Here is a 24960-nt window from a genome sequence, read left to right on the forward strand (position 1 = left end):
CAAGCAGTTTCCGTGGTGTAGCGGTTATCACGTCTGCCTAACACGCAGAAGGTCCCCGGTTCGATCCCGGGCGGAAACACTTTTTCATCACTTTAAGCAAGACGTACTAAATGTATCTGCTACCATCTGTACCCGAAACCTTCGTAATCGCCTTCACGCGTCGGACCCGAGTGTCAATTGCTCACATCGAATAAGAAATTCATTTGATATTGACGGCGAGCTTTTTGCGCTGACTCAGCCACTGACGTGCGATCAGTTTGCACAAAACGCTAGGGCTCGTCCGGGATTTGAACCCGGGACCTCCTGCACCCTAAGCAGGAATCATACCCCTAGACCAACGAGCCCTGTGACACGGCGAATGCCAAATATTCCAGTCCCTCGATGTCGTCCAGGGTGCCCTGGAAGTCTCGTGTACGCTGGCGGGATGGGGGGCGGCGCGAATTCCCGCGGTCGGCGGCCTTCCTGGGCTATTGGTACCTTCATGTAGAGCTGCCGCTGGGCTCGCACTGCCTGCTGCTGAGAAAGTGATTGGCTTTTGCTGATATGACTTGCAATAACGACTGCGCGAAACGCCGCTATCTCGTTAGGGGTGCTACGGCAGACACCCTCTCGAGCACCCCGAAGACTTCTTGAGCCCTCGACTGTGATGGGTTCCAGGCTGACAAAAGAACTGTCGTGTGTGCATTCGCGGACGAGAGAAAGTCTGAGGCAAGTTCGAGTGAACTAGGATGGACTCCTGGGGTCCGTCGTTTCCGTAGTGTAGCGGTTATCACGTCTGCTTCACACGCAGAAGGTCCCCGGTTCGATCCCGGGCGGGAACAGTATTTTCCTGCCTATGTCGTATTGTCCTCCAATGAGCCACGTCGTGTGTGGATCTGCTGCATGTCCCTTCGTTGCAAGTACCACATTTATTGAATTTTTTAGTTACGATGGCAACATCACTATAAGTTGTCTGTGAAGTAAGGTGCACACAAGCAGTTTCCGTGGTGTAGCGGTTATCACGTCTGCCTAACACGCAGAAGGTCCCCGGTTCGATCCCGGGCGGAAACACTTTTTCATCACTTTAAGCAAGACGTACTAAATGTATCTGCTACCATCTGTACCCGAAACCTTCGTAATCGCCTTCACGCGTCGGACCCGAGTGTCAATTGCTCACATCGAATAAGAAATTCATTTGATATTGACGGCGAGCTTTTTGCGCTGACTCAGCCACTGACGTGCGATCAGTTTGCACAAAACGCTAGGGCTCGTCCGGGATTTGAACCCGGGACCTCCTGCACCCTAAGCAGGAATCATACCCCTAGACCAACGAGCCCTGTGACACGGCGAATGCCAAATATTCCAGTCCCTCGATGTCGTCCAGGGTGCCCTGGAAGTCTCGTGTACGCTGGCGGGATGGGGGCGGCGCGAATTCCCGCGGTCGGCGGCCTTCCTGGGCTATTGGTACCTTCATGTAGAGCTGCCGCTGGGCTCGCACTGCCTGCTGCTGAGAAAGTGATTGCTTTTGCTGATATGACTTGCAATAACGACTGCGCGAAACGCCGCTATCTCGTTAGGGTGCTACGGCAGACACCCTCTCGAGCACCCCGAAGACTTCTTGAGCCCTCGGCTGTGATGGGTTCCAGGCTGACAAAAGAACTGTCGTGTGTGCATTCGCGGACGAGAGAAAGTCTGAGGCAAGTTCGAGTGAACTAGGATGGACTCCTCGGGTCCGTCGTTTCCGTAGTGTAGCGGTTATCACGTCTGCTTCACACGCAGAAGGTCCCCGGTTCGATCCCGGGCGGGAACAGTATTTTCCTGCCTATGTCGTATTGTCCTCCAATGAGCCACGTCGTGTGTGGATCTGCTGCATGTCCCTTCGTTTGCAAGTACCACTTTATTGAATTTTTTAGTTACGATGGCAACATCACTATAAGTTGTCTGTGAAGTAAGGTGCACACAAGCAGTTTCCGTGGTGTAGCGGTTATCACGTCTGCCTAACACGCAGAAGGTCCCCGGTTCGATCCCGGGCGGAAACACTTTTTCATCACTTAAGCAAGACGTACTAAATGTATCTGCTACCATCTGTACCCGAAACCTTCGGTAATCGCCTTCACGCGTCGGACCCGAGTGTCAATTGCTCACATCGAATAAGAAATTCATTTGATATTGACGGCGAGCTTTTTGCGCTGACTCAGCCACGTACGTGCGATCAGTTTGCACAAAACGCTAGGGCTCGTCCGGGATTTGAACCCGGGACCTCCTGCACCCTAAGCAGGAATCATACCCCTAGACCAACGAGCCCTGTGACACGGCGAATGCCAAATATTCCAGTCCCTCGATGTCGTCCAGGGTGCCCTGGAAGTCTCGTGTACGCTGGCGGGATGGGGGCGGCGCGAATTCCCGCGGTCGGCGGCCTTCCTGGGCTATTGGTACCTTCATGTAGAGCTGCCGCTGGGCTCGCACTGCCTGCTGCTGAGAAAGTGATTGCTTTTGCTGATATGACTTGCAATAACGACTGCGCGAAACGCCGCTATCTCGTTAGGGGTGCTACGGCAGACACCCTCTCGAGCACCCCGAAGACTTCTTGAGCCCTCGGCTGTGATGGGTTCCAGCTGACAAAAGAACTGTCGTGTGTGCATTCGCGGACGAGAGAAAGTCTGAGGCAAGTTCGAGTGAACTAGGATGGACTCCTGGGGTCCGTCGTTTCCGTAGTGTAGCGGTTATCACGTCTGCTTCGCACGCAGAAGGTCCCCGGTTCGATCCCGGGCGGGAACAGTATTTTCCTGCCTATGTCGTATTGTCCTCCAATGAGCCACGTCGTGTGTGGATCTGCTGCATGTCCCTTCGTTTGCAAGTACCACATTTATTGAATTTTTTAGTTACGATGGCAACATCACTATAAGTTGTCTGTGAAGTAAGGTGCACACAAGCAGTTTCCGTGGTGTAGCGGTTATCACGTCTGCCTAACACGCAGAAGGTCCCGGTTCGATCCCGGGCGGAAACACTTTTTCATCACTTTAAGCAAGACGTACTAAATGTATCTGCTACCATCTGTACCCGAAACCTTCGTAATCGCCTTCACGCGTCGGACCCGAGTGTCAATTGCTCACATCGAATAAGAAATTCATTTGATATTGACGGCGAGCTTTTTGCGCTGACTCAGCACTGACGTGCGATCAGTTTGCACAAAACGCTAGGGCTCGTCCGGGATTTGAACCCGGGACCTCCTGCACCCTAAGCAGGAATCATACCCCTAGACCAACGAGCCCTGTGACACGGCGAATGCCAATATTCCAGTCCCTCGATGTCGTCCAGGGTGCCCTGGAAGTCTCGTGTACGCTGGCGGGATGGGGCGGCGCGAATTCCCGCGGTCGGCGGCCTTCCTGGGCTATTGGTACCTTCATGTAGAGCTGCCGCTGGGCTCGCACTGCCTGCTGCTGAGAAAGTGATTGCTTTTGCTGATATGACTTGCAATAACGACTGCGCGAAACGCTGCTATCTCGTTAGGGGTGCTACGGCAGACACCCTCTCGAGCACCCCGAAGACTTCTTGAGCCCTCGGCTGTGATGGGTTCCAGGCTGACAAAAGAACTGTCGTGTGTGCATTCGCGGACGAGAGAAAGTCTGAGGCAAGTTCGAGTGAACTAGGATGGACTCCTCGGGTCCGTCGTTTCCGTAGTGTAGCGGTTATCACGTCTGCTTCACACGCAGAAGGTCCCCGGTTCGATCCGGGCGGGAACAGTATTTTCCTGCCTATGTCGTATTGTCCTCCAATGAGCCACGTCGTGTGTGGATCTGCTGCATGTCCCTTCGTTTGCAAGTACCACATTTATTGAATTTCTTAGTTACGATGGCAACATCACTATAAGTTGTCTGTGAAGTAAGGTGCACACAAGCAGTTTCCGTGGTGTAGCGGTTATCACGTCTGCCTAACACGCAGAAGGTCCCCGGTTCGATCCCGGGCGGAAACACTTTTTCATCACTTTAAGCAAGACGTACTAAATGTATCTGCTACCATCTGTACCCGAAACCTTCGTAATCGCCTTCACGCGTCGGACCCGAGTGTCAATTGCTCACATCGAATAAGAAATTCATTTGATATTGACGGCGAGCTTTTTGCGCTGACTCAGCCACTGACGTGCGATCAGTTTGCACAAAACGCTAGGGCTCGTCCGGGATTTGAACCCGGGACCTCCTGCACCCTAAGCAGGAATCATACCCCTAGACCAACGAGCCCTGTGACACGGCGAATGCCAAATATTCCAGTCCCTCGATGTCGTCCAGGGTGCCCTGGAAGTCTCGTGTACGCTGGCGGGATGGGGGCGGCGCGAATTCCCGCGGTCGGCGGCCTTCCTGGGCTATTGGTACCTTCATGTAGAGCTGCCGCTGGGCTCGCACTGCCTGCTGCTGAGAAAGTGATTGCTTTTGCTGATATGACTTGCAATAACGACTGCGCGAAACGCCGCTATCTCGTTAGGGGTGCTACGGCAGACACCCTCTCGAGCACCCCGAAGACTTCTTGAGCCCTCGGCTGTGATGGGTTCCAGGCTGACAAAAGAACTGTCGTGTGTGCATTCGCGGACGAGAGAAAGTCTGAGGCAAGTTCGAGTGAACTAGGATGGACTCCTCGGGTCCGTCGTTTCCGTAGTGTAGCGGTTATCACGTCTGCTTCACACGCAGAAGGTCCCCGGTTCGATCCCGGGCGGGAACAGTATTTTCCTGCCTATGTCGTATTGTCCTCCAATGAGCCACGTCGTGTGTGGATCTGCTGCATGTCCCTTCGTTTGCAAGTACCACATTTATTGAATTTCTTAGTTACGATGGCAACATCACTATAAGTTGTCTGTGAAGTAAGGTGCACACAAGCAGTTTCCGTGGTGTAGCGGTTATCACGTCTGCCTAACACGCAGAAGGTCCCCGGTTCGATCCCGGGCGGAAACACTTTTTCATCACTTTAAGCAAGACGTACTAAATGTATCTGCTACCATCTGTACCCGAAACCTTCGTAATCGCCTTCACGCGTCGGACCCGAGTGTCAATTGCTCACATCGAATAAGAAATTCATTTGATATTGACGGCGAGCTTTTTGCGCTGACTCAGCCACTGACGTGCGATCAGTTTGCACAAAACGCTAGGGCTCGTCCGGGATTTGAACCCGGGACCTCCTGCACCCTAAGCAGGAATCATACCCCTAGACCAACGAGCCCTGTGACACGGCGAATGCCAAATATTCCAGTCCCTCGATGTCGTCCAGGGTGCCCTGGAAGTCTCGTGTACGCTGGCGGGATGGGGGCGGCGCGAATTCCCGCGGTCGGCGGCCTTCCTGGGCTATTGGTACCTTCATGTAGAGCTGCCGCTGGGCTCGCACTGCCTGCTGCTGAGAAAGTGATTGCTTTTGCTGATATGACTTGCAATAACGACTGCGCGAAACGCCGCTATCTCGTTAGGGGTGCTACGGCAGACACCCTCTCGAGCACCCCGAAGACTTCTTGAGCCCTCGACTGTGATGGGTTCCAGGCTGACAAAAGAACTGTCGTGTGTGCATTCGCGGACGAGAGAAAGTCTGAGGCAAGTTCGAGTGAACTAGGATGGACTCCTGGGGTCCGTCGTTTCCGTAGTGTAGCGGTTATCACGTCTGCTTCACACGCAGAAGGTCCCCGGTTCGATCCCGGGCGGGAACAGTATTTTCCTGCCTATGTCGTATTGTCCTCCAATGAGCCACGTCGTGTGTGGATCTGCTGCATGTCCCTTCGTTTGCAAGTACCACATTTATTGAATTTTTTAGTTACGATGGCAACATCACTATAAGTTGTCTGTGAAGTAAGGTGCACACAAGCAGTTTCCGTGGTGTAGCGGTTATCACGTCTGCCTAACACGCAGAAGGTCCCCGGTTCGATCCCGGGCGGAAACACTTTTTCATCACTTTAAGCAAGACGTACTAAATGTATCTGCTACCATCTGTACCCGAAACCTTCGTAATCGCCTTCACGCGTCGGACCCGAGTGTCAATTGCTCACATCGAATAAGAAATTCATTTGATATTGACGGCGAGCTTTTTGCGCTGACTCAGCCACTGACGTGCGATCAGTTTGCACAAAACGCTAGGGCTCGTCCGGGATTTGAACCCGGGACCTCCTGCACCCTAAGCAGGAATCATACCCCTAGACCAACGAGCCCTGTGACACGGCGAATGCCAAATATTCCAGTCCCTCGATGTCGTCCAGGGTGCCCTGGAAGTCTCGTGTACGCTGGCGGGATGGGGGCGGCGCGAATTCCCGCGGTCGGCGGCCTTCCTGGGCTATTGGTACCTTCATGTAGAGCTGCCGCTGGGCTCGCACTGCCTGCTGCTGAGAAAGTGATTGCTTTTGCTGATATGACTTGCAATAACGACTGCGCGAAACGCCGCTATCTCGTTAGGGGTGCTACGGCAGACACCCTCTCGAGCACCCCGAAGACTTCTTGAGCCCTCGACTGTGATGGGTTCCAGGCTGACAAAAGAACTGTCGTGTGTGCATTCGCGGACGAGAGAAAGTCTGAGGCAAGTTCGAGTGAACTAGGATGGACTCCTGGGGTCCGTCGTTTCCGTAGTGTAGCGGTTATCACGTCTGCTTCACACGCAGAAGGTCCCCGGTTCGATCCCGGGCGGGAACAGTATTTTCCTGCCTATGTCGTATTGTCCTCCAATGAGCCACGTCGTGTGTGGATCTGCTGCATGTCCCTTCGTTTGCAAGTACCACATTTATTGAATTTTTTAGTTACGATGGCAACATCACTATAAGTTGTCTGTGAAGTAAGGTGCACACAAGCAGTTTCCGTGGTGTAGCGGTTATCACGTCTGCCTAACACGCAGAAGGTCCCCGGTTCGATCCCGGGCGGAAACACTTTTTCATCACTTTAAGCAAGACGTACTAAATGTATCTGCTACCATCTGTACCCGAAACCTTCGTAATCGCCTTCACGCGTCGGACCCGAGTGTCAATTGCTCACATCGAATAAGAAATTCATTTGATATTGACGGCGAGCTTTTTGCGCTGACTCAGCCACTGACGTGCGATCAGTTTGCACAAAACGCTAGGGCTCGTCCGGGATTTGAACCCGGGACCTCCTGCACCCTAAGCAGGAATCATACCCCTAGACCAACGAGCCCTGTGACACGGCGAATGCCAAATATTCCAGTCCCTCGATGTCGTCCAGGGTGCCCTGGAAGTCTCGTGTACGCTGGCGGGATGGGGGCGGCGCGAATTCCCGCGGTCGGCGGCCTTCCTGGGCTATTGGTACCTTCATGTAGAGCTGCCGCTGGGCTCGCACTGCCTGCTGCTGAGAAAGTGATTGCTTTTGCTGATATGACTTGCAATAACGACTGCGCGAAACGCCGCTATCTCGTTAGGGGTGCTACGGCAGACACCCTCTCGAGCACCCCGAAGACTTCTTGAGCCCTCGGCTGTGATGGGTTCCAGGCTGACAAAAGAACTGTCGTGTGTGCATTCGCGGACGAGAGAAAGTCTGAGGCAAGTTCGAGTGAACTAGGATGGACTCCTCGGGTCCGTCGTTTCCGTAGTGTAGCGGTTATCACGTCTGCTTCACACGCAGAAGGTCCCCGGTTCGATCCCGGGCGGGAACAGTATTTTCCTGCCTATGTCGTATTGTCCTCCAATGAGCCACGTCGTGTGTGGATCTGCTGCATGTCCCTTCGTTTGCAAGTACCACATTTATTGAATTTTTTAGTTACGATGGCAACATCACTATAAGTTGTCTGTGAAGTAAGGTGCACACAAGCAGTTTCCGTGGTGTAGCGGTTATCACGTCTGCCTAACACGCAGAAGGTCCCCGGTTCGATCCCGGGCGGAAACACTTTTTCATCACTTTAAGCAAGACGTACTAAATGTATCTGCTACCATCTGTACCCGAAACCTTCGTAATCGCCTTCACGCGTCGGACCCGAGTGTCAATTGCTCACATCGAATAAGAAATTCATTTGATATTGACGGCGAGCTTTTTGCGCTGACTCAGCCACTGACGTGCGATCAGTTTGCACAAAACGCTAGGGCTCGTCCGGGATTTGAACCCGGGACCTCCTGCACCCTAAGCAGGAATCATACCCCTAGACCAACGAGCCCTGTGACACGGCGAATGCCAAATATTCCAGTCCCTCGATGTCGTCCAGGGTGCCCTGGAAGTCTCGTGTACGCTGGCGGGATGGGGGCGGCGCGAATTCCCGCGGTCGGCGGCCTTCCTGGGCTATTGGTACCTTCATGTAGAGCTGCCGCTGGGCTCGCACTGCCTGCTGCTGAGAAAGTGATTGCTTTTGCTGATATGACTTGCAATAACGACTGCGCGAAACGCCGCTATCTCGTTAGGGGTGCTACGGCAGACACCCTCTCGAGCACCCCGAAGACTTCTTGAGCCCTCGGCTGTGATGGGTTCCAGGCTGACAAAAGAACTGTCGTGTGTGCATTCGCGGACGAGAGAAAGTCTGAGGCAAGTTCGAGTGAACTAGGATGGACTCCTCGGGTCCGTCGTTTCCGTAGTGTAGCGGTTATCACGTCTGCTTCACACGCAGAAGGTCCCCGGTTCGATCCCGGGCGGGAACAGTATTTTCCTGCCTATGTCGTATTGTCCTCCAATGAGCCACGTCGTGTGTGGATCTGCTGCATGTCCCTTCGTTTGCAAGTACCACATTTATTGAATTTTTTAGTTACGATGGCAACATCACTATAAGTTGTCTGTGAAGTAAGGTGCACACAAGCAGTTTCCGTGGTGTAGCGGTTATCACGTCTGCCTAACACGCAGAAGGTCCCCGGTTCGATCCCGGGCGGAAACACTTTTTCATCACTTTAAGCAAGACGTACTAAATGTATCTGCTACCATCTGTACCCGAAACCTTCGTAATCGCCTTCACGCGTCGGACCCGAGTGTCAATTGCTCACATCGAATAAGAAATTCATTTGATATTGACGGCGAGCTTTTTGCGCTGACTCAGCCACTGACGTGCGATCAGTTTGCACAAAACGCTAGGGCTCGTCCGGGATTTGAACCCGGGACCTCCTGCACCCTAAGCAGGAATCATACCCCTAGACCAACGAGCCCTGTGACACGGCGAATGCCAAATATTCCAGTCCCTCGATGTCGTCCAGGGTGCCCTGGAAGTCTCGTGTACGCTGGCGGGATGGGGGCGGCGCGAATTCCCGCGGTCGGCGGCCTTCCTGGGCTATTGGTACCTTCATGTAGAGCTGCCGCTGGGCTCGCACTGCCTGCTGCTGAGAAAGTGATTGCTTTTGCTGATATGACTTGCAATAACGACTGCGCGAAACGCCGCTATCTCGTTAGGGGTGCTACGGCAGACACCCTCTCGAGCACCCCGAAGACTTCTTGAGCCCTCGGCTGTGATGGGTTCCAGGCTGACAAAAGAACTGTCGTGTGTGCATTCGCGGACGAGAGAAAGTCTGAGGCAAGTTCGAGTGAACTAGGATGGACTCCTCGGGTCCGTCGTTTCCGTAGTGTAGCGGTTATCACGTCTGCTTCACACGCAGAAGGTCCCCGGTTCGATCCCGGGCGGGAACAGTATTTTCCTGCCTATGTCGTATTGTCCTCCAATGAGCCACGTCGTGTGTGGATCTGCTGCATGTCCCTTCGTTTGCAAGTACCACATTTATTGAATTTTTTAGTTACGATGGCAACATCACTATAAGTTGTCTGTGAAGTAAGGTGCACACAAGCAGTTTCCGTGGTGTAGCGGTTATCACGTCTGCCTAACACGCAGAAGGTCCCCGGTTCGATCCCGGGCGGAAACACTTTTTCATCACTTTAAGCAAGACGTACTAAATGTATCTGCTACCATCTGTACCCGAAACCTTCGTAATCGCCTTCACGCGTCGGACCCGAGTGTCAATTGCTCACATCGAATAAGAAATTCATTTGATATTGACGGCGAGCTTTTTGCGCTGACTCAGCCACTGACGTGCGATCAGTTTGCACAAAACGCTAGGGCTCGTCCGGGATTTGAACCCGGGACCTCCTGCACCCTAAGCAGGAATCATACCCCTAGACCAACGAGCCCTGTGACACGGCGAATGCCAAATATTCCAGTCCCTCGATGTCGTCCAGGGTGCCCTGGAAGTCTCGTGTACGCTGGCGGGATGGGGGCGGCGCGAATTCCCGCGGTCGGCGGCCTTCCTGGGCTATTGGTACCTTCATGTAGAGCTGCCGCTGGGCTCGCACTGCCTGCTGCTGAGAAAGTGATTGCTTTTGCTGATATGACTTGCAATAACGACTGCGCGAAACGCCGCTATCTCGTTAGGGGTGCTACGGCAGACACCCTCTCGAGCACCCCGAAGACTTCTTGAGCCCTCGGCTGTGATGGGTTCCAGGCTGACAAAAGAACTGTCGTGTGTGCATTCGCGGACGAGAGAAAGTCTGAGGCAAGTTCGAGTGAACTAGGATGGACTCCTCGGGTCCGTCGTTTCCGTAGTGTAGCGGTTATCACGTCTGCTTCACACGCAGAAGGTCCCCGGTTCGATCCCGGGCGGGAACAGTATTTTCCTGCCTATGTCGTATTGTCCTCCAATGAGCCACGTCGTGTGTGGATCTGCTGCATGTCCCTTCGTTTGCAAGTACCACATTTATTGAATTTCTTAGTTACGATGGCAACATCACTATAAGTTGTCTGTGAAGTAAGGTGCACACAAGCAGTTTCCGTGGTGCAGCGGTTATCACGTCTGCCTAACACGCAGAAGGTCCCCGGTTCGATCCCGGGCGGAAACACTTTTTCATCACTTTAAGCAAGACGTACTAAATGTATCTGCTACCATCTGTACCCGAAACCTTCGTAATCGCCTTCACGCGTCGGACCCGAGTGTCAATTGCTCACATCGAATAAGAAATTCATTTGATATTGACGGCGAGCTTTTTGCGCTGACTCAGCCACTGACGTGCGATCAGTTTGCACAAAACGCTAGGGCTCGTCCGGGATTTGAACCCGGGACCTCCTGCACCCTAAGCAGGAATCATACCCCTAGACCAACGAGCCCTGTGACACGGCGAATGCCAAATATTCCAGTCCCTCGATGTCGTCCAGGGTGCCCTGGAAGTCTCGTGTACGCTGGCGGGATGGGGGCGGCGCGAATTCCCGCGGTCGGCGGCCTTCCTGGGCTATTGGTACCTTCATGTAGAGCTGCCGCTGGGCTCGCACTGCCTGCTGCTGAGAAAGTGATTGCTTTTGCTGATATGACTTGCAATAACGACTGCGCGAAACGCCGCTATCTCGTTAGGGGTGCTACGGCAGACACCCTCTCGAGCACCCCGAAGACTTCTTGAGCCCTCGGCTGTGATGGGTTCCAGGCTGACAAAAGAACTGTCGTGTGTGCATTCGCGGACGAGAGAAAGTCTGAGGCAAGTTCGAGTGAACTAGGATGGACTCCTCGGGTCCGTCGTTTCCGTAGTGTAGCGGTTATCACGTCTGCTTCACACGCAGAAGGTCCCCGGTTCGATCCCGGGCGGGAACAGTATTTTCCTGCCTATGTCGTATTGTCCTCCAATGAGCCACGTCGTGTGTGGATCTGCTGCATGTCCCTTCGTTTGCAAGTACCACATTTATTGAATTTCTTAGTTACGATGGCAACATCACTATAAGTTGTCTGTGAAGTAAGGTGCACACAAGCAGTTTCCGTGGTGCAGCGGTTATCACGTCTGCCTAACACGCAGAAGGTCCCCGGTTCGATCCCGGGCGGAAACACTTTTTCATCACTTTAAGCAAGACGTACTAAATGTATCTGCTACCATCTGTACCCGAAACCTTCGTAATCGCCTTCACGCGTCGGACCCGAGTGTCAATTGCTCACATCGAATAAGAAATTCATTTGATATTGACGGCGAGCTTTTTGCGCTGACTCAGCCACTGACGTGCGATCAGTTTGCACAAAACGCTAGGGCTCGTCCGGGATTTGAACCCGGGACCTCCTGCACCCTAAGCAGGAATCATACCCCTAGACCAACGAGCCCTGTGACACGGCGAATGCCAAATATTCCAGTCCCTCGATGTCGTCCAGGGTGCCCTGGAAGTCTCGTGTACGCTGGCGGGATGGGGGCGGCGCGAATTCCCGCGGTCGGCGGCCTTCCTGGGCTATTGGTACCTTCATGTAGAGCTGCCGCTGGGCTCGCACTGCCTGCTGCTGAGAAAGTGATTGCTTTTGCTGATATGACTTGCAATAACGACTGCGCGAAACGCCGCTATCTCGTTAGGGGTGCTACGGCAGACACCCTCTCGAGCACCCCGAAGACTTCTTGAGCCCTCGGCTGTGATGGGTTCCAGGCTGACAAAAGAACTGTCGTGTGTGCATTCGCGGACGAGAGAAAGTCTGAGGCAAGTTCGAGTGAACTAGGATGGACTCCTCGGGTCCGTCGTTTCCGTAGTGTAGCGGTTATCACGTCTGCTTCACACGCAGAAGGTCCCCGGTTCGATCCCGGGCGGGAACAGTATTTTCCTGCCTATGTCGTATTGTCCTCCAATGAGCCACGTCGTGTGTGGATCTGCTGCATGTCCCTTCGTTTGCAAGTACCACATTTATTGAATTTTTTAGTTACGATGGCAACATCACTATAAGTTGTCTGTGAAGTAAGGTGCACACAAGCAGTTTCCGTGGTGTAGCGGTTATCACGTCTGCCTAACACGCAGAAGGTCCCCGGTTCGATCCCGGGCGGAAACACTTTTTCATCACTTTAAGCAAGACGTACTAAATGTATCTGCTACCATCTGTACCCGAAACCTTCGTAATCGCCTTCACGCGTCGGACCCGAGTGTCAATTGCTCACATCGAATAAGAAATTCATTTGATATTGACGGCGAGCTTTTTGCGCTGACTCAGCCACTGACGTGCGATCAGTTTGCACAAAACGCTAGGGCTCGTCCGGGATTTGAACCCGGGACCTCCTGCACCCTAAGCAGGAATCATACCCCTAGACCAACGAGCCCTGTGACACGGCGAATGCCAAATATTCCAGTCCCTCGATGTCGTCCAGGGTGCCCTGGAAGTCTCGTGTACGCTGGCGGGATGGGGGCGGCGCGAATTCCCGCGGTCGGCGGCCTTCCTGGGCTATTGGTACCTTCATGTAGAGCTGCCGCTGGGCTCGCACTGCCTGCTGCTGAGAAAGTGATTGCTTTTGCTGATATGACTTGCAATAACGACTGCGCGAAACGCCGCTATCTCGTTAGGGGTGCTACGGCAGACACCCTCTCGAGCACCCCGAAGACTTCTTGAGCCCTCGGCTGTGATGGGTTCCAGGCTGACAAAAGAACTGTCGTGTGTGCATTCGCGGACGAGAGAAAGTCTGAGGCAAGTTCGAGTGAACTAGGATGGACTCCTCGGGTCCGTCGTTTCCGTAGTGTAGCGGTTATCACGTCTGCTTCACACGCAGAAGGTCCCCGGTTCGATCCCGGGCGGGAACAGTATTTTCCTGCCTATGTCGTATTGTCCTCCAATGAGCCACGTCGTGTGTGGATCTGCTGCATGTCCCTTCGTTTGCAAGTACCACATTTATTGAATTTCTTAGTTACGATGGCAACATCACTATAAGTTGTCTGTGAAGTAAGGTGCACACAAGCAGTTTCCGTGGTGCAGCGGTTATCACGTCTGCCTAACACGCAGAAGGTCCCCGGTTCGATCCCGGGCGGAAACACTTTTTCATCACTTTAAGCAAGACGTACTAAATGTATCTGCTACCATCTGTACCCGAAACCTTCGTAATCGCCTTCACGCGTCGGACCCGAGTGTCAATTGCTCACATCGAATAAGAAATTCATTTGATATTGACGGCGAGCTTTTTGCGCTGACTCAGCCACTGACGTGCGATCAGTTTGCACAAAACGCTAGGGCTCGTCCGGGATTTGAACCCGGGACCTCCTGCACCCTAAGCAGGAATCATACCCCTAGACCAACGAGCCCTGTGACACGGCGAATGCCAAATATTCCAGTCCCTCGATGTCGTCCAGGGTGCCCTGGAAGTCTCGTGTACGCTGGCGGGATGGGGGCGGCGCGAATTCCCGCGGTCGGCGGCCTTCCTGGGCTATTGGTACCTTCATGTAGAGCTGCCGCTGGGCTCGCACTGCCTGCTGCTGAGAAAGTGATTGCTTTTGCTGATATGACTTGCAATAACGACTGCGCGAAACGCCGCTATCTCGTTAGGGGTGCTACGGCAGACACCCTCTCGAGCACCCCGAAGACTTCTTGAGCCCTCGGCTGTGATGGGTTCCAGGCTGACAAAAGAACTGTCGTGTGTGCATTCGCGGACGAGAGAAAGTCTGAGGCAAGTTCGAGTGAACTAGGATGGACTCCTCGGGTCCGTCGTTTCCGTAGTGTAGCGGTTATCACGTCTGCTTCACACGCAGAAGGTCCCCGGTTCGATCCCGGGCGGGAACAGTATTTTCCTGCCTATGTCGTATTGTCCTCCAATGAGCCACGTCGTGTGTGGATCTGCTGCATGTCCCTTCGTTTGCAAGTACCACATTTATTGAATTTTTTAGTTACGATGGCAACATCACTATAAGTTGTCTGTGAAGTAAGGTGCACACAAGCAGTTTCCGTGGTGTAGCGGTTATCACGTCTGCCTAACACGCAGAAGGTCCCCGGTTCGATCCCGGGCGGAAACACTTTTTCATCACTTTAAGCAAGACGTACTAAATGTATCTGCTACCATCTGTACCCGAAACCTTCGTAATCGCCTTCACGCGTCGGACCCGAGTGTCAATTGCTCACATCGAATAAGAAATTCATTTGATATTGACGGCGAGCTTTTTGCGCTGACTCAGCCACTGACGTGCGATCAGTTTGCACAAAACGCTAGGGCTCGTCCGGGATTTGAACCCGGGACCTCCTGCACCCTAAGCAGGAATCATACCCCTTTTTTTTTGTTTTTTTTTCTCTACCACTTTTTTTTTTTTTTTTTTTTTTTTTCCCGAAGCAGGAATCATACCCCCCTTTTTTTTTTTTTTTTTTTTTGTTTTTTTTTTCTAAATTGCACCCGAAGCAGGAATCATACCCCTTTTTTTTATTTTTTTTTTATTTTTTATTATTTTTTTTTATATTTTTTTCCATATTTTCATTTTGAAAATGCGGTAACAAGCAGGGAGAGGCAAGGAGGGCAGGGGTCATGCAATCTGAGGCCTGGCCATCCTGTCTCCCACCGTAACTGTCACCACGGCACCCTACCTCATGTGCGTACTGAAGAAATGCTGCGGCTTGACTCCGCCGCCAGTAACATAAAAACAGAAATTAGTCCGGAGACGAAATGTTGCATCCATTTGCAGTGTAAATGAACATGTCCATTTTCATATGTATTCAGGAGAGCCGGGAATCCGTGCACTTTGCACCGCATGAGTGCGACTCACCCCACAAATCAGAGTTAGTACTGAATGAAAAATATAAATTAAAAGTCTTCTATCGTTATTTCTCTCCATCGGGTCGACTGTTACAATTAAGAAACTAGGAAACGCAGTTCTGTGCAGGGCATCCGCCAATGATACGGAACGCGCTACTACAAACATTCTGTTAATTTCTGAACGTGACGAATGATCCAAGTGACGCACTCGTAAATTAGTCTGTCCCGCACGTTCTTCTTTGGTCTTCACTTCGGGCGTCCGAAGGAAGAACGGAATCCACCATGTCGGAAGAAATGGCTTTAAGCACTCCATCCTATACTGGCTGTGAAATGATCGTGTGACTTAAAAAGTTTGCAAAATGAGCTTTATAGTTTTTAGTCTTCTGTAGTCGGTGGTGCTGTATCATTAAATACAGGAGAAAGTCTTCTTTACTCGTTTCGTTCACATTGAAAAGATAGTAAACTGTGTGGCCTTTAAGCCAGTTTACGGAATTTCTTTTGGTCTGCGGGTACGGCACGACCTCCGGAGTGAGGAAGTCAGCTGGCGTTATGGTCGCAGGGCTTGTTCTAGTGATGCTCGCCAACAACTGTCGTATGACCGCCCAAACATCTCGCACTTTTTCGCAGACAAATCGGTGTTCCTCGCTATCTTGTACCTGGCAAGTGTTGCATAAGGGTGAATCGGCCAGATGAATGGAATGGAGCCTGGCATTGGTAGCTATTTTACGATTCACCGTGAGATACCAAGACGCTCGCACGTGAGACGGTAAATGGCGTGAATGAATATTATCCCAAATGACCCGCCAATTGTGAGCTGTATATTTGTCTTCGATGTTATTCCTGGAGGTGGACTCGATCAAAGTCTTATAAAGTTGCTTCACCACCGTCATTTCCTTCGCCGGAATTCTTGTTCGAGCATAACTATATTCAAGCAGGAAGTATTTTAAATGATAAAGGTCTTGTGGAATATGATGTACATCAATCGGGGGGTTGAGGTTCGCTGGGGAGATTTCGTTGAGAAGGTGAGCAGTGAGACAGTGTGGAGATTTTGTCCATAGCTTATACATACTGCTTAGATAGAGCGCCTATGCCTTTTTATAGACATCTGTGAGGTTCAATCCGCCCTTCCGAGGAGGGAGCGTCAACGTAACATATTTAACTTTGAAGATATTGCCTCTGGTCACAAAGTGGCCCAGGGCAGACAGCATTCTATGTGCAATGCCACTGGGAAGAGGCAACACTTTGGCGACATAGTTAATCTTCGAGAGGATATAAGTGTTAACCAGTTCAGTTTTTTGGAGAGCATTCAGTTTCCTCATGCTATGCAGTTGTACACATGCCCTAACCTTATGAAGTAAAGCTCTATAATTAACAGCAATGGTATTCTGTATCTTCCGCCGAAACTCAAGTCCTAAGCACTTTATACTGGTAATTTCTCGTAATCGGGCATTATTGGGTAGATGTATTCCCCGTCCGACATTCATGAGTCCGGATTTTTGCCAGTTCACCTTCGCCCCAGATACCGCCTCATATCGTTGAAGTATTTGAAGTGAGGACCGCACTTCTTGCGCGTTCACGACAAGAAAGCCGACATCATCTGCGTACGCACGGCACACAATCTTCTGGCTATTGATTTCCAATCCCTGCAAATGTGCAGTTAGCGTAGCGAGCAGAGGTTCTATGGCGATGGCAAAGAGAGCCATCGACATCGGACAGCCTTGCCTCACCGAACACTCGATATCAATAGCGCCACTGAGGCGACCATTAATTTGAATTCGCGACGTACTATTACGGATCAGATTGTCGAGTACTTGGGTGAACTGGTGCGGAAACCCCAATTCCTGCATGACGCGGAAAAGGAAACGATGGCTCACCCTGTCGAACGCTTTTGCAAAGTCTATCATGACGAGGGCGCATTTTAACTTGCAAGCCTCCGCTACGGCAATGACATCTCTGTAATCCGTGAGCGTGTGGTAAATAGATCTATCTCTACCGACACTCGTTTGATACTGTCCTGTGATTGTGGTCATGACAGTTTTGAGCCGTTGGCTCAGAACACGGGCGAATAGTTTATAATCACTATTTAATAACGTGAGAGGTCGCAGGTTAGTGAGGTCGTTACTGCACGGGGTCTTGGGCAGTAAGACAACAATTCCTTGTCGAAATTCCTGCGGAATAACGTTTTGTGGGTTCATTAGTTCTTTACATATTGCAAGGAGTTTCGATTTCATCTGCGGCCAGAAGGTTTGATATACTTCTGCAGGTATTCCATCGCAACCAGGAGATTTATTCTTCGGACTCCTTAGGATAACGTCTGTTAATTCGTCTTCTGTCACCTCTGTCATCAGCTGAGTCGCCTCTGTGGGGCTGAGTTTCCGTGATAAATTTGTCGCAAACTCCGCAAACACGGTATCATCTGTCATTTTATTGGACATCAGGTCTCGATAGTACTCTTCAATCGCACGCATAATTTCACTTTGTTTAGTAACTATTGCCCCGGCGCTGGTTCGGATGTGTGTAATGATTTTCCGACTGCCTCGTCGACTTTCACGTAACATGTGATACATGGCAGCCTCTTCTTCTTGCACCGTCTTAGGAACTCGCGCCCGAATTTGAAAACCTTCCAACTGTTTCCGTTGCAGCGTTAAAAGTTTCGCCTGAATTCTTTTGATCTTTGCAAAATTGCCGATAACGGTCGCGTCAAATTCATACAACTCCCGAAGACACTGAAAGTAAAATTCCATGGTCCGTTTGTGCCACAGACTTTTCTGACGGGAGTAAAACATTAAAGTTTTCCTAATTTGTGGTTTGGCGCATTTGAGCCACCACTCGATCGCGGAGTTGTAGGATCTGAATTTGCGTTCACATGCCGTCCAGGTGGACAGGAAGGCTTCTCGACATGCAGGATCATGCAAATGTGCGATGTTGAACTTCCATAACCCTCGACCCCGGTATGTTTCCTGTTTTTGCATGTTGACGGTGCAGATATAGGCAGCATGGTCGGAAAATACAGTTGGCCATATTTCGGTGTGTAGCAGGTGTTGCGTTAAATTACGCGATATGTAAATTCTATCTAACCTACTTGCCGAATGATTGGTAACATGCGTAAAACCCACTTCCACTCCGTGCATGTGCGTCCAAGTGTCAGTGAAGCGGAGTTCTTGAATGATCTGTTCTAATTCGACACACCGATTAAAGTGAGGAGTTTGATCGATTTGACGAAGCACACAATTGAAATCGCCGCCAAAAATGACATCACTGTAGTTGGTCCCGAAGAGCGGAAGGATCTCGTGGCGAAAAAATTCTGCACGGTGTTGCCTATTACTGGACCCAGAAGGTGCGTAAATATTAATCAGTCTGATGTTATTGACAGTGACTGCTATCCCTCTGCCGGTCACCAGTTTGGCCTCACAATTTGCAATGATCCCTTCTTTTAACAGTAATGCTGTTCCAAGTTCGAAACCGTTGCCAGGGTTCACGAAAGCGTTATACCCTGCTATGCGGTCTAACCTGATCTCACTCACTTCCTGGAGCATGGCTATATCGATGTCGGCTGCGTATAACAAGTCTTGTAAGTTCTTCAGATTCAAATCACTGCGTATCTTATTGATATTGAGAGTCAGGATCTTGTAGGCCTGCAAGGTGGTCATAGATGTTTGGTACAAAAGGAGCAAACGATAGGGTGCGTCATACAGCCTTCAATTGGAGGCGCTGACCGTGTCGGTCGTTTGAGTAGCCATGGCCACGTGGACGTTGTGTCCATCAACCGCTGATACGGGGGGCAAGGAGCCGGTCGAGGGTGTGGAATCCTCCTGCATCTCTACATCAGCTTCGTTCGTTTCAAACTCGTCCGCCCAATTGGGAGAGCAAAGGGTGCCTACTGGCTCAGTAACTGGTGGATTCGTATTCTGTGGCTCAGTTTGCTGAGTTGGCGTCTCGTCTGGTCCGCTGTCGTATATCGTGGGAGTCTCCGACATGGTGTCGTCTGATCGTGTTGTGTCCCGCGAGCGCGAAGGCGAGGCGGCAGCGTCTGCGGGCCCTTCTTTTAAATTCTGACCGATTAATTTAGCCTTTCCCCGCAAGCTCGGTGCTGTATCTTCCGCACCTTGGTGAGCCATCCTCCGCTTTTTATTTTTCTTCGGAGATCGATTACCACGTATTACTGTGTCGGAGTTGGGCATCGTTTCAGCGACTCGTTCAGACATGGGAGCAGGAGCCATGGACACCTCCACCAACTCGGCACCCCGTGAGGGCTGGTCCACCGCCATCTCACCGGTCCTGTTAGTTTCATGTGTTTCAGAAGCAGCCATCTCGGACGCGACTGGCGTGTCCGGAGACGTCACATTAACGACGGAACTGGGTCCGGCAGGTTTATCGCGAATCGGTTGTATTGACGGCTCACCGCGGGCAACCGACACGTACGATGGCTGTAATGTTGACATCGCGGGAGGGCTAACACTCTCTCCGGTTGGCAGTTGAACTACACGACGCTGTAAACATTCCGCACGAACATGTCCCGTCGAGTTACATCTGGCACATGTTCTAGGTTGGCCATCATACATTACGACGGCACGGTACCCACAAACCGTGACGTACGACGGAATATGTCGTTGCAAGTCAACTTTAAGCTGCCTGACGCCATTCAGTACCGGATACTTATGCGCCGGAGACCAACGTTCTGCAAAGTTGCTCAAAACTTTGCCATACGGCGATATCGCAACGTTTATCTGTTCTGCTGGGACCTCAAACGGTAGTTCAAAAATGCGAATTGTTCGAAGTCCAAGCCCGGCGTGAGAAACAGTAACCACACCCACATTGCCATCACTATGCTTAAACTTCAAACCAGAACTAAAGGAGGCAACTAATTTGTCACAAAACTCGGCATCTCTCATCTTGATATAAACGATGCTAGACAGAATCGACAAATGTATACCGATAATCTCATCGAGGCCAATTTTCATTACTTCTTCGAGGAAATCCTCGATTTCGAAGGATGTTGGTCGGGCAAACGTGTTATCGAACGTTAACTTCAAGGTGTCTTTCCTCATAGTATGTGCCATCACTGAATTATCAACGTCATTCCACAAACGCAAGAATAACCGCTGCTAGCGAGCGACTTACCCCGCAGAAGTAAACAAGCCAGCCGAAGCGCGAAGCACAGACAACCGCACGCCACGGCCGCTGCAGGCAGACTTGGACCAACGAGCCCTGTGACACGGCGAATGCCAAATATTCCAGGCCCTCGATGTCGTCCAGGGTGCCCTGGAAGTCTCGTGTACGCTGGCGGGATGGGGGCGGCGCGAATTCCCGCGGTCGGCGGCCTTCCTGGGCTACTGGTACCTTCATGTAGAGCTGCCGCTGGGCTCGCACTGCCTGCTGCTGAGAAAGTGATTGCTTTTGCTGATATGACTTGCAATAACGACTGCGCGAAACGCCGCTATCTCGTTAGGGGTGCTACGGCAGACACCCTCTCGAGCACCCCGAAGACTTCTTGAGCCCTCGGCTGTGATGGGCTCCAGGCTGACAAAAGAACTGTCGTGTGTGCATTCGCGGACGAGAGAAAGTCTGAGGCAAGTTCGAGTGAACAAGGATGGACTCCTCGGGTCCGTCGTTTCCGTAGTGTAGCGGTTATCACGTCTGCTTCACACGCAGAAGGTCCCCGGTTCGATCCCGGGCGGGAACAGTATTTTCCTGCCTATGTCGTATTGTCCTCCAATGAGCCACGTCGTGTGTGGATCTGCTGCATGTCCCTTCGTTTGCAAGTACCACATTTATTGAATTTTTTAGTTACGATGGCAACATCACTATAAGTTGTCTGTGAAGTAAGGTGCACACAAGCAGTTTCCGTGGTGTAGCGGTTATCACGTCTGCCTAACACGCAGAAGGTCCCCGGTTCGATCCCGGGCGGAAACACTTTTTCATCACTTTAAGCAAGACGTACTAACATGCATCTGCTACCATCTGTACCCGAAACCTTCGTAATCGCCTTCACGCGTCGGACCCGAGTGTCAATTGCTCACATCGAATAAGAAATTCATTTGATATTGACGGCGAGCTTTTTGCGCTGACTCAGCCACTGACGTGCGATCAGTTTGCACAAAACGCTAGGGCTCGTCCGGGATTTGAACCCGGGACCTCCTGCACCCTAAGCAGGAATCATACCCCTAGACCAACGAGCCCTGTGACACGGCGAATGCCAAATATTCCAGGCCCTCGATGTCGTCCAGGGTGCCCTGGAAGTCTCGTGTACGCTGGCGGGATGGGGGCGGCGCGAATTCCCGCGGTCGGCGGCCTTCCTGGGCTACTGGTACCTTCATGTAGAGCTGCCGCTGGGCTCGCACTGCCTGCTGCTGAGAAAGTGATTGCTTTTGCTGATATGACTTGCAATAACGACTGCGCGAAACGCCGCTATCTCGTTAGGGGTGCTACGGCAGACACCCTCTCGAGCACCCCGAAGACTTCTTGAGCCCTCGGCTGTGATGGGCTCCAGGCTGACAAAAGAACTGTCGTGTGTGCATTCGCGGACGAGAGAAAGTCTGAGGCAAGTTCGAGTGAACAAGGATGGACTCCTCGGGTCCGTCGTTTCCGTAGTGTAGCGGTTATCACGTCTGCTTCACACGCAGAAGGTCCCCGGTTCGATCCCGGGCGGGAACAGTATTTTCCTGCCTATGTCGTATTGTCCTCCAATGAGCCACGTCGTGTGTGGATCTGCTGCATGTCCCTTCGTTTGCAAGTACCACATTTATTGAATTTTTTAGTTACGATGGCAACATCACTATAAGTTGTCTGTGAAGTAAGGTGCACACAAGCAGTTTCCGTGGTGTAGCGGTTATCACGTCTGCCTAACACGCAGAAGGTCCCCGGTTCGATCCCGGGCGGAAACACTTTTTCATCACTTTAAGCAAGACGTACTAACATGCATCTGCTACCATCTGTACCCGAAACCTTCGTAATCGCCTTCACGCGTCGGACCCGAGTGTCAATTGCTCACATCGAATAAGAAATTCATTTGATATTGACGGCGAGCTTTTTGCGCTGACTCAGCCACTGACGTGCGATCAGTTTGCACAAAACGCTAGGGCTCGTCCGGGATTTGAACCCGGGACCTCCTGCACCCTAAGCAGGAATCATACCCCTAGACCAACGAGCCCTGTGACACGGCGAATGCCAAATATTCCAGGCCCTCGATGTCGTCCAGGGTGCCCTGGAAGTCTCGTGTACGCTGGCGGGATGGGGGCGGCGCGAATTCCCGCGGTCGGCGGCCTTCCTGGGCTACTGGTACCTTCATGTAGAGCTGCCGCTGGGCTCGCACTGCCTGCTGCTGAGAAAGTGATTGCTTTTGCTGATATGACTTGCAATAACGACTGCGCGAAACGCCGCTATCTCGTTAGGGGTGCTACGGCAGACACCCTTTCGAGCACCCCGAAGACTTCTTGAGCCCTCGGCTGTGATGGGCTCCAGGCTGACAAAAGAACTGTCGTGTGTGCATGCGCGGACGAGAGAAAGTCTGAGGCAAGTTCGAGTGAACAAGAATGGACTCCTCGGGTCCGTCGTTTCCGTAGTGTAGCGGTTATCACGTCTGCTTCACACGCAGAAGGTCCCCGGTTCGAGCCCGGGTGGGAACAGTATTTTCCTGCCTATGTCGTATTGTCCTCCAATGAGCCACGTCGTGTGTGGATCTGCTGCATGTCCCTTCGTTTGCAAGTACCACATTTATTGAATTTTTTAGTTACGATGGCAACATCACTATAAGTTGTCTGTGAAGTAAGGTGCACACAAGCAGTTTCCGTGGTGTAGCGGTTATCACGTCTGCCTAACACGCAGAAGGTCCCCGGTTCGATCCCGGGCGGAAACACTTTTTCATCACTCTAAGCAAGACGTACTAACATGCATCTGCTACCATCTGTACCCGAAACCTTCGTAATCGCCTTCACGCGTCGGACCCGAGTGTCAATTGCTCACATCGAATAAGAAATTCATTTGATATTGACGGCGAGCTTTTTGCGCTGACTCAGCCACTGACGTGCGATCAGTTTGCACAAAACGCTAGGGCTCGTCCGGGATTTGAACCCGGGACCTCCTGCACCCTAAGCAGGAATCATACCCCTAGACCAACGAGCCCTGTGACACGGCGAATGCCAAATATTCCAGGCCCTCGATGTCGTCCAGGGTGCCCTGGAAGTCTCGTGTACGCTGGCGGGATGGGGGCGGCGCGAATTCCCGCGGTCGGCGGCCTTCCTGGGCTACTGGTACCTTCATGTAGAGCTGCCGCTGGGCTCGCACTGCCTGCTGCTGAGAAAGTGATTGCTTTTGCTGATATGACTTGCAATAACGACTGCGCGAAACGCCGCTATCTCGTTAGGGGTGCTACGGCAGACACCCTCTCGAGCACCCCGAAGACTTCTTGAGCCCTCGGCTGTGATGGGCTCCAGGCTGACAAAAGAACTGTCGTGTGTGCATTCGCGGACGAGAGAAAGTCTGAGGCAAGTTCGAGTGAACAAGGATGGACTCCTCGGGTCCGTCGTTTCCGTAGTGTAGCGGTTATCACGTCTGCTTCACACGCAGAAGGTCCCCGGTTCGATCCCGGGCGGGAACAGTATTTTCCTGCCTATGTCGTATTGTCCTCCAATGAGCCACGTCGTGTGTGGCTGCATGTCCCTTCGTTTTGCAAGTACCACATTTATTGAATTTTTTAGTTACGATGGCAACATCACTACAAGTTGTCTGTGAAGTAAGGTGCACACAAGCTGTTTTCCGTGGTGTAGCGGTTATCGCGTCTGCCTAACACGCAGAAGGTCCCCGGTTCGATCCCGGGCGGAAACACTTTTTCATCACTTTAAGCAAGACGTACTAACATGCATCTGCTACCATCTGTACCCGAACCCTCGTAATCGCCTTCAGGCGTCGGACCCGAGTGTCAATTGCTCACATCGAATAAGAAATTCATTTGATATTGACGGCGAGCTTTTTGCGCTGACTCAGCCACTGACGTGCGATCAGTGTGCACAAAACGCTAGGGCTCGTCCGGGATTTGAACCCGGGACCTCCTGCCACCCTAAGCAGGAATCATAACCCTAGACCAACGAGCCCTGTGACACGGCGGATGCCAATTATTCCAGTCCCTCGATGTCGTCCAGGGTGCCCTAGAAGTCTCGTGTACGCTGGCGGGATGGGGGCGGCGCGAATTCCCGCGGTCGGCGGCCTTCCTGGGCTATTGGTACCTTCATGTAGAGCTGCCGCTGGGCTCGCACTGCCTGCTACTGAGAAAGTGATTGCTTTTGCTGATATGACTTGCAATAACGACTGCGCGAAACGCCGCTATCTCGTTAGGGGTGCTACGGCAGACACCCTCTCGAGCACCCCGAAGACTTCTTGAGCCCTCGGCTGTGATGGGTTCCAGGCTGACAAAAGAACTGTCGTTTGTGCATTCGCGGACGAGAGAAAGTCTGAGGCAAGTTCGAGTGAACAAGGATGGACTCCTCGGGTCCGTCGTTTCCGTAGTGTAGCGGTTATCACGTCTGCTTCACACGCAGAAGGTCCCCGGTTCGATCCCGGGCGGGAACAGTACTTTCCTGCCTATGTCGTATTGTCCTCCAATGAGCCACGTCGT

General features: G+C 52.0%; 58 non-coding genes across 58 annotated transcripts; 40 read left to right on the top strand and 18 right to left on the bottom strand.

Moving 5' to 3' along the window:
* Positions 1–6: 6 nt before the first annotated feature.
* Trnav-aac (transfer RNA valine (anticodon AAC)) lies at positions 7–79 on the top strand. The gene has a single exon. It is a non-coding gene; the product is annotated as a tRNA-Val (tRNA).
* A 193-nt stretch (positions 80–272) lies between these two features.
* Positions 273–344, bottom strand: Trnap-agg (transfer RNA proline (anticodon AGG)). Its single transcript has one exon. It is a non-coding gene; the product is annotated as a tRNA-Pro (tRNA).
* A 404-nt stretch (positions 345–748) lies between these two features.
* Positions 749–821, top strand: Trnav-cac (transfer RNA valine (anticodon CAC)). The gene has a single exon. It is a non-coding gene; the product is annotated as a tRNA-Val (tRNA).
* A 156-nt stretch (positions 822–977) lies between these two features.
* Trnav-aac (transfer RNA valine (anticodon AAC)) lies at positions 978–1050 on the top strand. The gene has a single exon. It is a non-coding gene; the product is annotated as a tRNA-Val (tRNA).
* A 193-nt stretch (positions 1051–1243) lies between these two features.
* Trnap-agg (transfer RNA proline (anticodon AGG)) lies at positions 1244–1315 on the bottom strand. The gene has a single exon. It is a non-coding gene; the product is annotated as a tRNA-Pro (tRNA).
* A 401-nt stretch (positions 1316–1716) lies between these two features.
* On the top strand, positions 1717–1789 carry Trnav-cac (transfer RNA valine (anticodon CAC)). Its single transcript has one exon. It is a non-coding gene; the product is annotated as a tRNA-Val (tRNA).
* A 156-nt stretch (positions 1790–1945) lies between these two features.
* Positions 1946–2018, top strand: Trnav-aac (transfer RNA valine (anticodon AAC)). The gene has a single exon. It is a non-coding gene; the product is annotated as a tRNA-Val (tRNA).
* A 193-nt stretch (positions 2019–2211) lies between these two features.
* On the bottom strand, positions 2212–2283 carry Trnap-agg (transfer RNA proline (anticodon AGG)). The gene has a single exon. It is a non-coding gene; the product is annotated as a tRNA-Pro (tRNA).
* Positions 2284–2684: 401 nt separating this feature from the next.
* Trnaa-cgc (transfer RNA alanine (anticodon CGC)) lies at positions 2685–2757 on the top strand. Its single transcript has one exon. It is a non-coding gene; the product is annotated as a tRNA-Ala (tRNA).
* A 157-nt stretch (positions 2758–2914) lies between these two features.
* Positions 2915–2986, top strand: Trnav-aac (transfer RNA valine (anticodon AAC)). Its single transcript has one exon. It is a non-coding gene; the product is annotated as a tRNA-Val (tRNA).
* Positions 2987–3178: 192 nt separating this feature from the next.
* On the bottom strand, positions 3179–3250 carry Trnap-agg (transfer RNA proline (anticodon AGG)). Its single transcript has one exon. It is a non-coding gene; the product is annotated as a tRNA-Pro (tRNA).
* A 400-nt stretch (positions 3251–3650) lies between these two features.
* On the top strand, positions 3651–3722 carry Trnav-cac (transfer RNA valine (anticodon CAC)). Its single transcript has one exon. It is a non-coding gene; the product is annotated as a tRNA-Val (tRNA).
* A 157-nt stretch (positions 3723–3879) lies between these two features.
* Trnav-aac (transfer RNA valine (anticodon AAC)) lies at positions 3880–3952 on the top strand. The gene has a single exon. It is a non-coding gene; the product is annotated as a tRNA-Val (tRNA).
* A 193-nt stretch (positions 3953–4145) lies between these two features.
* Trnap-agg (transfer RNA proline (anticodon AGG)) lies at positions 4146–4217 on the bottom strand. Its single transcript has one exon. It is a non-coding gene; the product is annotated as a tRNA-Pro (tRNA).
* Positions 4218–4619: 402 nt separating this feature from the next.
* Positions 4620–4692, top strand: Trnav-cac (transfer RNA valine (anticodon CAC)). The gene has a single exon. It is a non-coding gene; the product is annotated as a tRNA-Val (tRNA).
* A 157-nt stretch (positions 4693–4849) lies between these two features.
* Positions 4850–4922, top strand: Trnav-aac (transfer RNA valine (anticodon AAC)). Its single transcript has one exon. It is a non-coding gene; the product is annotated as a tRNA-Val (tRNA).
* Positions 4923–5115: 193 nt separating this feature from the next.
* On the bottom strand, positions 5116–5187 carry Trnap-agg (transfer RNA proline (anticodon AGG)). Its single transcript has one exon. It is a non-coding gene; the product is annotated as a tRNA-Pro (tRNA).
* Positions 5188–5589: 402 nt separating this feature from the next.
* Trnav-cac (transfer RNA valine (anticodon CAC)) lies at positions 5590–5662 on the top strand. The gene has a single exon. It is a non-coding gene; the product is annotated as a tRNA-Val (tRNA).
* A 157-nt stretch (positions 5663–5819) lies between these two features.
* Positions 5820–5892, top strand: Trnav-aac (transfer RNA valine (anticodon AAC)). The gene has a single exon. It is a non-coding gene; the product is annotated as a tRNA-Val (tRNA).
* A 193-nt stretch (positions 5893–6085) lies between these two features.
* Positions 6086–6157, bottom strand: Trnap-agg (transfer RNA proline (anticodon AGG)). Its single transcript has one exon. It is a non-coding gene; the product is annotated as a tRNA-Pro (tRNA).
* A 402-nt stretch (positions 6158–6559) lies between these two features.
* Positions 6560–6632, top strand: Trnav-cac (transfer RNA valine (anticodon CAC)). Its single transcript has one exon. It is a non-coding gene; the product is annotated as a tRNA-Val (tRNA).
* A 157-nt stretch (positions 6633–6789) lies between these two features.
* Trnav-aac (transfer RNA valine (anticodon AAC)) lies at positions 6790–6862 on the top strand. Its single transcript has one exon. It is a non-coding gene; the product is annotated as a tRNA-Val (tRNA).
* Positions 6863–7055: 193 nt separating this feature from the next.
* On the bottom strand, positions 7056–7127 carry Trnap-agg (transfer RNA proline (anticodon AGG)). The gene has a single exon. It is a non-coding gene; the product is annotated as a tRNA-Pro (tRNA).
* A 402-nt stretch (positions 7128–7529) lies between these two features.
* Trnav-cac (transfer RNA valine (anticodon CAC)) lies at positions 7530–7602 on the top strand. Its single transcript has one exon. It is a non-coding gene; the product is annotated as a tRNA-Val (tRNA).
* A 157-nt stretch (positions 7603–7759) lies between these two features.
* Trnav-aac (transfer RNA valine (anticodon AAC)) lies at positions 7760–7832 on the top strand. Its single transcript has one exon. It is a non-coding gene; the product is annotated as a tRNA-Val (tRNA).
* Positions 7833–8025: 193 nt separating this feature from the next.
* Positions 8026–8097, bottom strand: Trnap-agg (transfer RNA proline (anticodon AGG)). Its single transcript has one exon. It is a non-coding gene; the product is annotated as a tRNA-Pro (tRNA).
* A 402-nt stretch (positions 8098–8499) lies between these two features.
* Positions 8500–8572, top strand: Trnav-cac (transfer RNA valine (anticodon CAC)). Its single transcript has one exon. It is a non-coding gene; the product is annotated as a tRNA-Val (tRNA).
* Positions 8573–8729: 157 nt separating this feature from the next.
* Positions 8730–8802, top strand: Trnav-aac (transfer RNA valine (anticodon AAC)). The gene has a single exon. It is a non-coding gene; the product is annotated as a tRNA-Val (tRNA).
* Positions 8803–8995: 193 nt separating this feature from the next.
* On the bottom strand, positions 8996–9067 carry Trnap-agg (transfer RNA proline (anticodon AGG)). The gene has a single exon. It is a non-coding gene; the product is annotated as a tRNA-Pro (tRNA).
* Positions 9068–9469: 402 nt separating this feature from the next.
* Positions 9470–9542, top strand: Trnav-cac (transfer RNA valine (anticodon CAC)). Its single transcript has one exon. It is a non-coding gene; the product is annotated as a tRNA-Val (tRNA).
* A 157-nt stretch (positions 9543–9699) lies between these two features.
* Trnav-aac (transfer RNA valine (anticodon AAC)) lies at positions 9700–9772 on the top strand. The gene has a single exon. It is a non-coding gene; the product is annotated as a tRNA-Val (tRNA).
* A 193-nt stretch (positions 9773–9965) lies between these two features.
* Trnap-agg (transfer RNA proline (anticodon AGG)) lies at positions 9966–10037 on the bottom strand. Its single transcript has one exon. It is a non-coding gene; the product is annotated as a tRNA-Pro (tRNA).
* Positions 10038–10439: 402 nt separating this feature from the next.
* On the top strand, positions 10440–10512 carry Trnav-cac (transfer RNA valine (anticodon CAC)). Its single transcript has one exon. It is a non-coding gene; the product is annotated as a tRNA-Val (tRNA).
* Positions 10513–10669: 157 nt separating this feature from the next.
* Trnav-aac (transfer RNA valine (anticodon AAC)) lies at positions 10670–10742 on the top strand. Its single transcript has one exon. It is a non-coding gene; the product is annotated as a tRNA-Val (tRNA).
* Positions 10743–10935: 193 nt separating this feature from the next.
* Positions 10936–11007, bottom strand: Trnap-agg (transfer RNA proline (anticodon AGG)). The gene has a single exon. It is a non-coding gene; the product is annotated as a tRNA-Pro (tRNA).
* A 402-nt stretch (positions 11008–11409) lies between these two features.
* On the top strand, positions 11410–11482 carry Trnav-cac (transfer RNA valine (anticodon CAC)). The gene has a single exon. It is a non-coding gene; the product is annotated as a tRNA-Val (tRNA).
* A 157-nt stretch (positions 11483–11639) lies between these two features.
* On the top strand, positions 11640–11712 carry Trnav-aac (transfer RNA valine (anticodon AAC)). The gene has a single exon. It is a non-coding gene; the product is annotated as a tRNA-Val (tRNA).
* Positions 11713–11905: 193 nt separating this feature from the next.
* Trnap-agg (transfer RNA proline (anticodon AGG)) lies at positions 11906–11977 on the bottom strand. The gene has a single exon. It is a non-coding gene; the product is annotated as a tRNA-Pro (tRNA).
* A 402-nt stretch (positions 11978–12379) lies between these two features.
* On the top strand, positions 12380–12452 carry Trnav-cac (transfer RNA valine (anticodon CAC)). Its single transcript has one exon. It is a non-coding gene; the product is annotated as a tRNA-Val (tRNA).
* A 157-nt stretch (positions 12453–12609) lies between these two features.
* Positions 12610–12682, top strand: Trnav-aac (transfer RNA valine (anticodon AAC)). Its single transcript has one exon. It is a non-coding gene; the product is annotated as a tRNA-Val (tRNA).
* A 193-nt stretch (positions 12683–12875) lies between these two features.
* Positions 12876–12947, bottom strand: Trnap-agg (transfer RNA proline (anticodon AGG)). Its single transcript has one exon. It is a non-coding gene; the product is annotated as a tRNA-Pro (tRNA).
* A 402-nt stretch (positions 12948–13349) lies between these two features.
* Positions 13350–13422, top strand: Trnav-cac (transfer RNA valine (anticodon CAC)). Its single transcript has one exon. It is a non-coding gene; the product is annotated as a tRNA-Val (tRNA).
* A 157-nt stretch (positions 13423–13579) lies between these two features.
* Positions 13580–13652, top strand: Trnav-aac (transfer RNA valine (anticodon AAC)). Its single transcript has one exon. It is a non-coding gene; the product is annotated as a tRNA-Val (tRNA).
* Positions 13653–13845: 193 nt separating this feature from the next.
* Trnap-agg (transfer RNA proline (anticodon AGG)) lies at positions 13846–13917 on the bottom strand. The gene has a single exon. It is a non-coding gene; the product is annotated as a tRNA-Pro (tRNA).
* A 402-nt stretch (positions 13918–14319) lies between these two features.
* Trnav-cac (transfer RNA valine (anticodon CAC)) lies at positions 14320–14392 on the top strand. The gene has a single exon. It is a non-coding gene; the product is annotated as a tRNA-Val (tRNA).
* Positions 14393–14549: 157 nt separating this feature from the next.
* Trnav-aac (transfer RNA valine (anticodon AAC)) lies at positions 14550–14622 on the top strand. The gene has a single exon. It is a non-coding gene; the product is annotated as a tRNA-Val (tRNA).
* A 6338-nt stretch (positions 14623–20960) lies between these two features.
* On the top strand, positions 20961–21033 carry Trnav-cac (transfer RNA valine (anticodon CAC)). Its single transcript has one exon. It is a non-coding gene; the product is annotated as a tRNA-Val (tRNA).
* A 157-nt stretch (positions 21034–21190) lies between these two features.
* On the top strand, positions 21191–21263 carry Trnav-aac (transfer RNA valine (anticodon AAC)). Its single transcript has one exon. It is a non-coding gene; the product is annotated as a tRNA-Val (tRNA).
* Positions 21264–21457: 194 nt separating this feature from the next.
* Trnap-agg (transfer RNA proline (anticodon AGG)) lies at positions 21458–21529 on the bottom strand. Its single transcript has one exon. It is a non-coding gene; the product is annotated as a tRNA-Pro (tRNA).
* A 402-nt stretch (positions 21530–21931) lies between these two features.
* Trnav-cac (transfer RNA valine (anticodon CAC)) lies at positions 21932–22004 on the top strand. Its single transcript has one exon. It is a non-coding gene; the product is annotated as a tRNA-Val (tRNA).
* Positions 22005–22161: 157 nt separating this feature from the next.
* Trnav-aac (transfer RNA valine (anticodon AAC)) lies at positions 22162–22234 on the top strand. The gene has a single exon. It is a non-coding gene; the product is annotated as a tRNA-Val (tRNA).
* Positions 22235–22428: 194 nt separating this feature from the next.
* Positions 22429–22500, bottom strand: Trnap-agg (transfer RNA proline (anticodon AGG)). The gene has a single exon. It is a non-coding gene; the product is annotated as a tRNA-Pro (tRNA).
* A 402-nt stretch (positions 22501–22902) lies between these two features.
* On the top strand, positions 22903–22975 carry Trnav-cac (transfer RNA valine (anticodon CAC)). The gene has a single exon. It is a non-coding gene; the product is annotated as a tRNA-Val (tRNA).
* A 157-nt stretch (positions 22976–23132) lies between these two features.
* Trnav-aac (transfer RNA valine (anticodon AAC)) lies at positions 23133–23205 on the top strand. The gene has a single exon. It is a non-coding gene; the product is annotated as a tRNA-Val (tRNA).
* Positions 23206–23399: 194 nt separating this feature from the next.
* On the bottom strand, positions 23400–23471 carry Trnap-agg (transfer RNA proline (anticodon AGG)). Its single transcript has one exon. It is a non-coding gene; the product is annotated as a tRNA-Pro (tRNA).
* Positions 23472–23873: 402 nt separating this feature from the next.
* Positions 23874–23946, top strand: Trnav-cac (transfer RNA valine (anticodon CAC)). Its single transcript has one exon. It is a non-coding gene; the product is annotated as a tRNA-Val (tRNA).
* Positions 23947–24099: 153 nt separating this feature from the next.
* Positions 24100–24173, top strand: Trnav-aac (transfer RNA valine (anticodon AAC)). Its single transcript has one exon. It is a non-coding gene; the product is annotated as a tRNA-Val (tRNA).
* A 668-nt stretch (positions 24174–24841) lies between these two features.
* Positions 24842–24914, top strand: Trnav-cac (transfer RNA valine (anticodon CAC)). Its single transcript has one exon. It is a non-coding gene; the product is annotated as a tRNA-Val (tRNA).
* The last annotated feature ends 46 nt before the right edge of the window (positions 24915–24960 follow it).

The sequence above is a fragment of the Schistocerca serialis genome, chromosome 2 (assembly GCF_023864345.2).
Source record: "Schistocerca serialis cubense isolate TAMUIC-IGC-003099 chromosome 2, iqSchSeri2.2, whole genome shotgun sequence".
Classification (NCBI taxonomy): Eukaryota; Metazoa; Arthropoda; class Insecta; order Orthoptera; family Acrididae; genus Schistocerca; species Schistocerca serialis.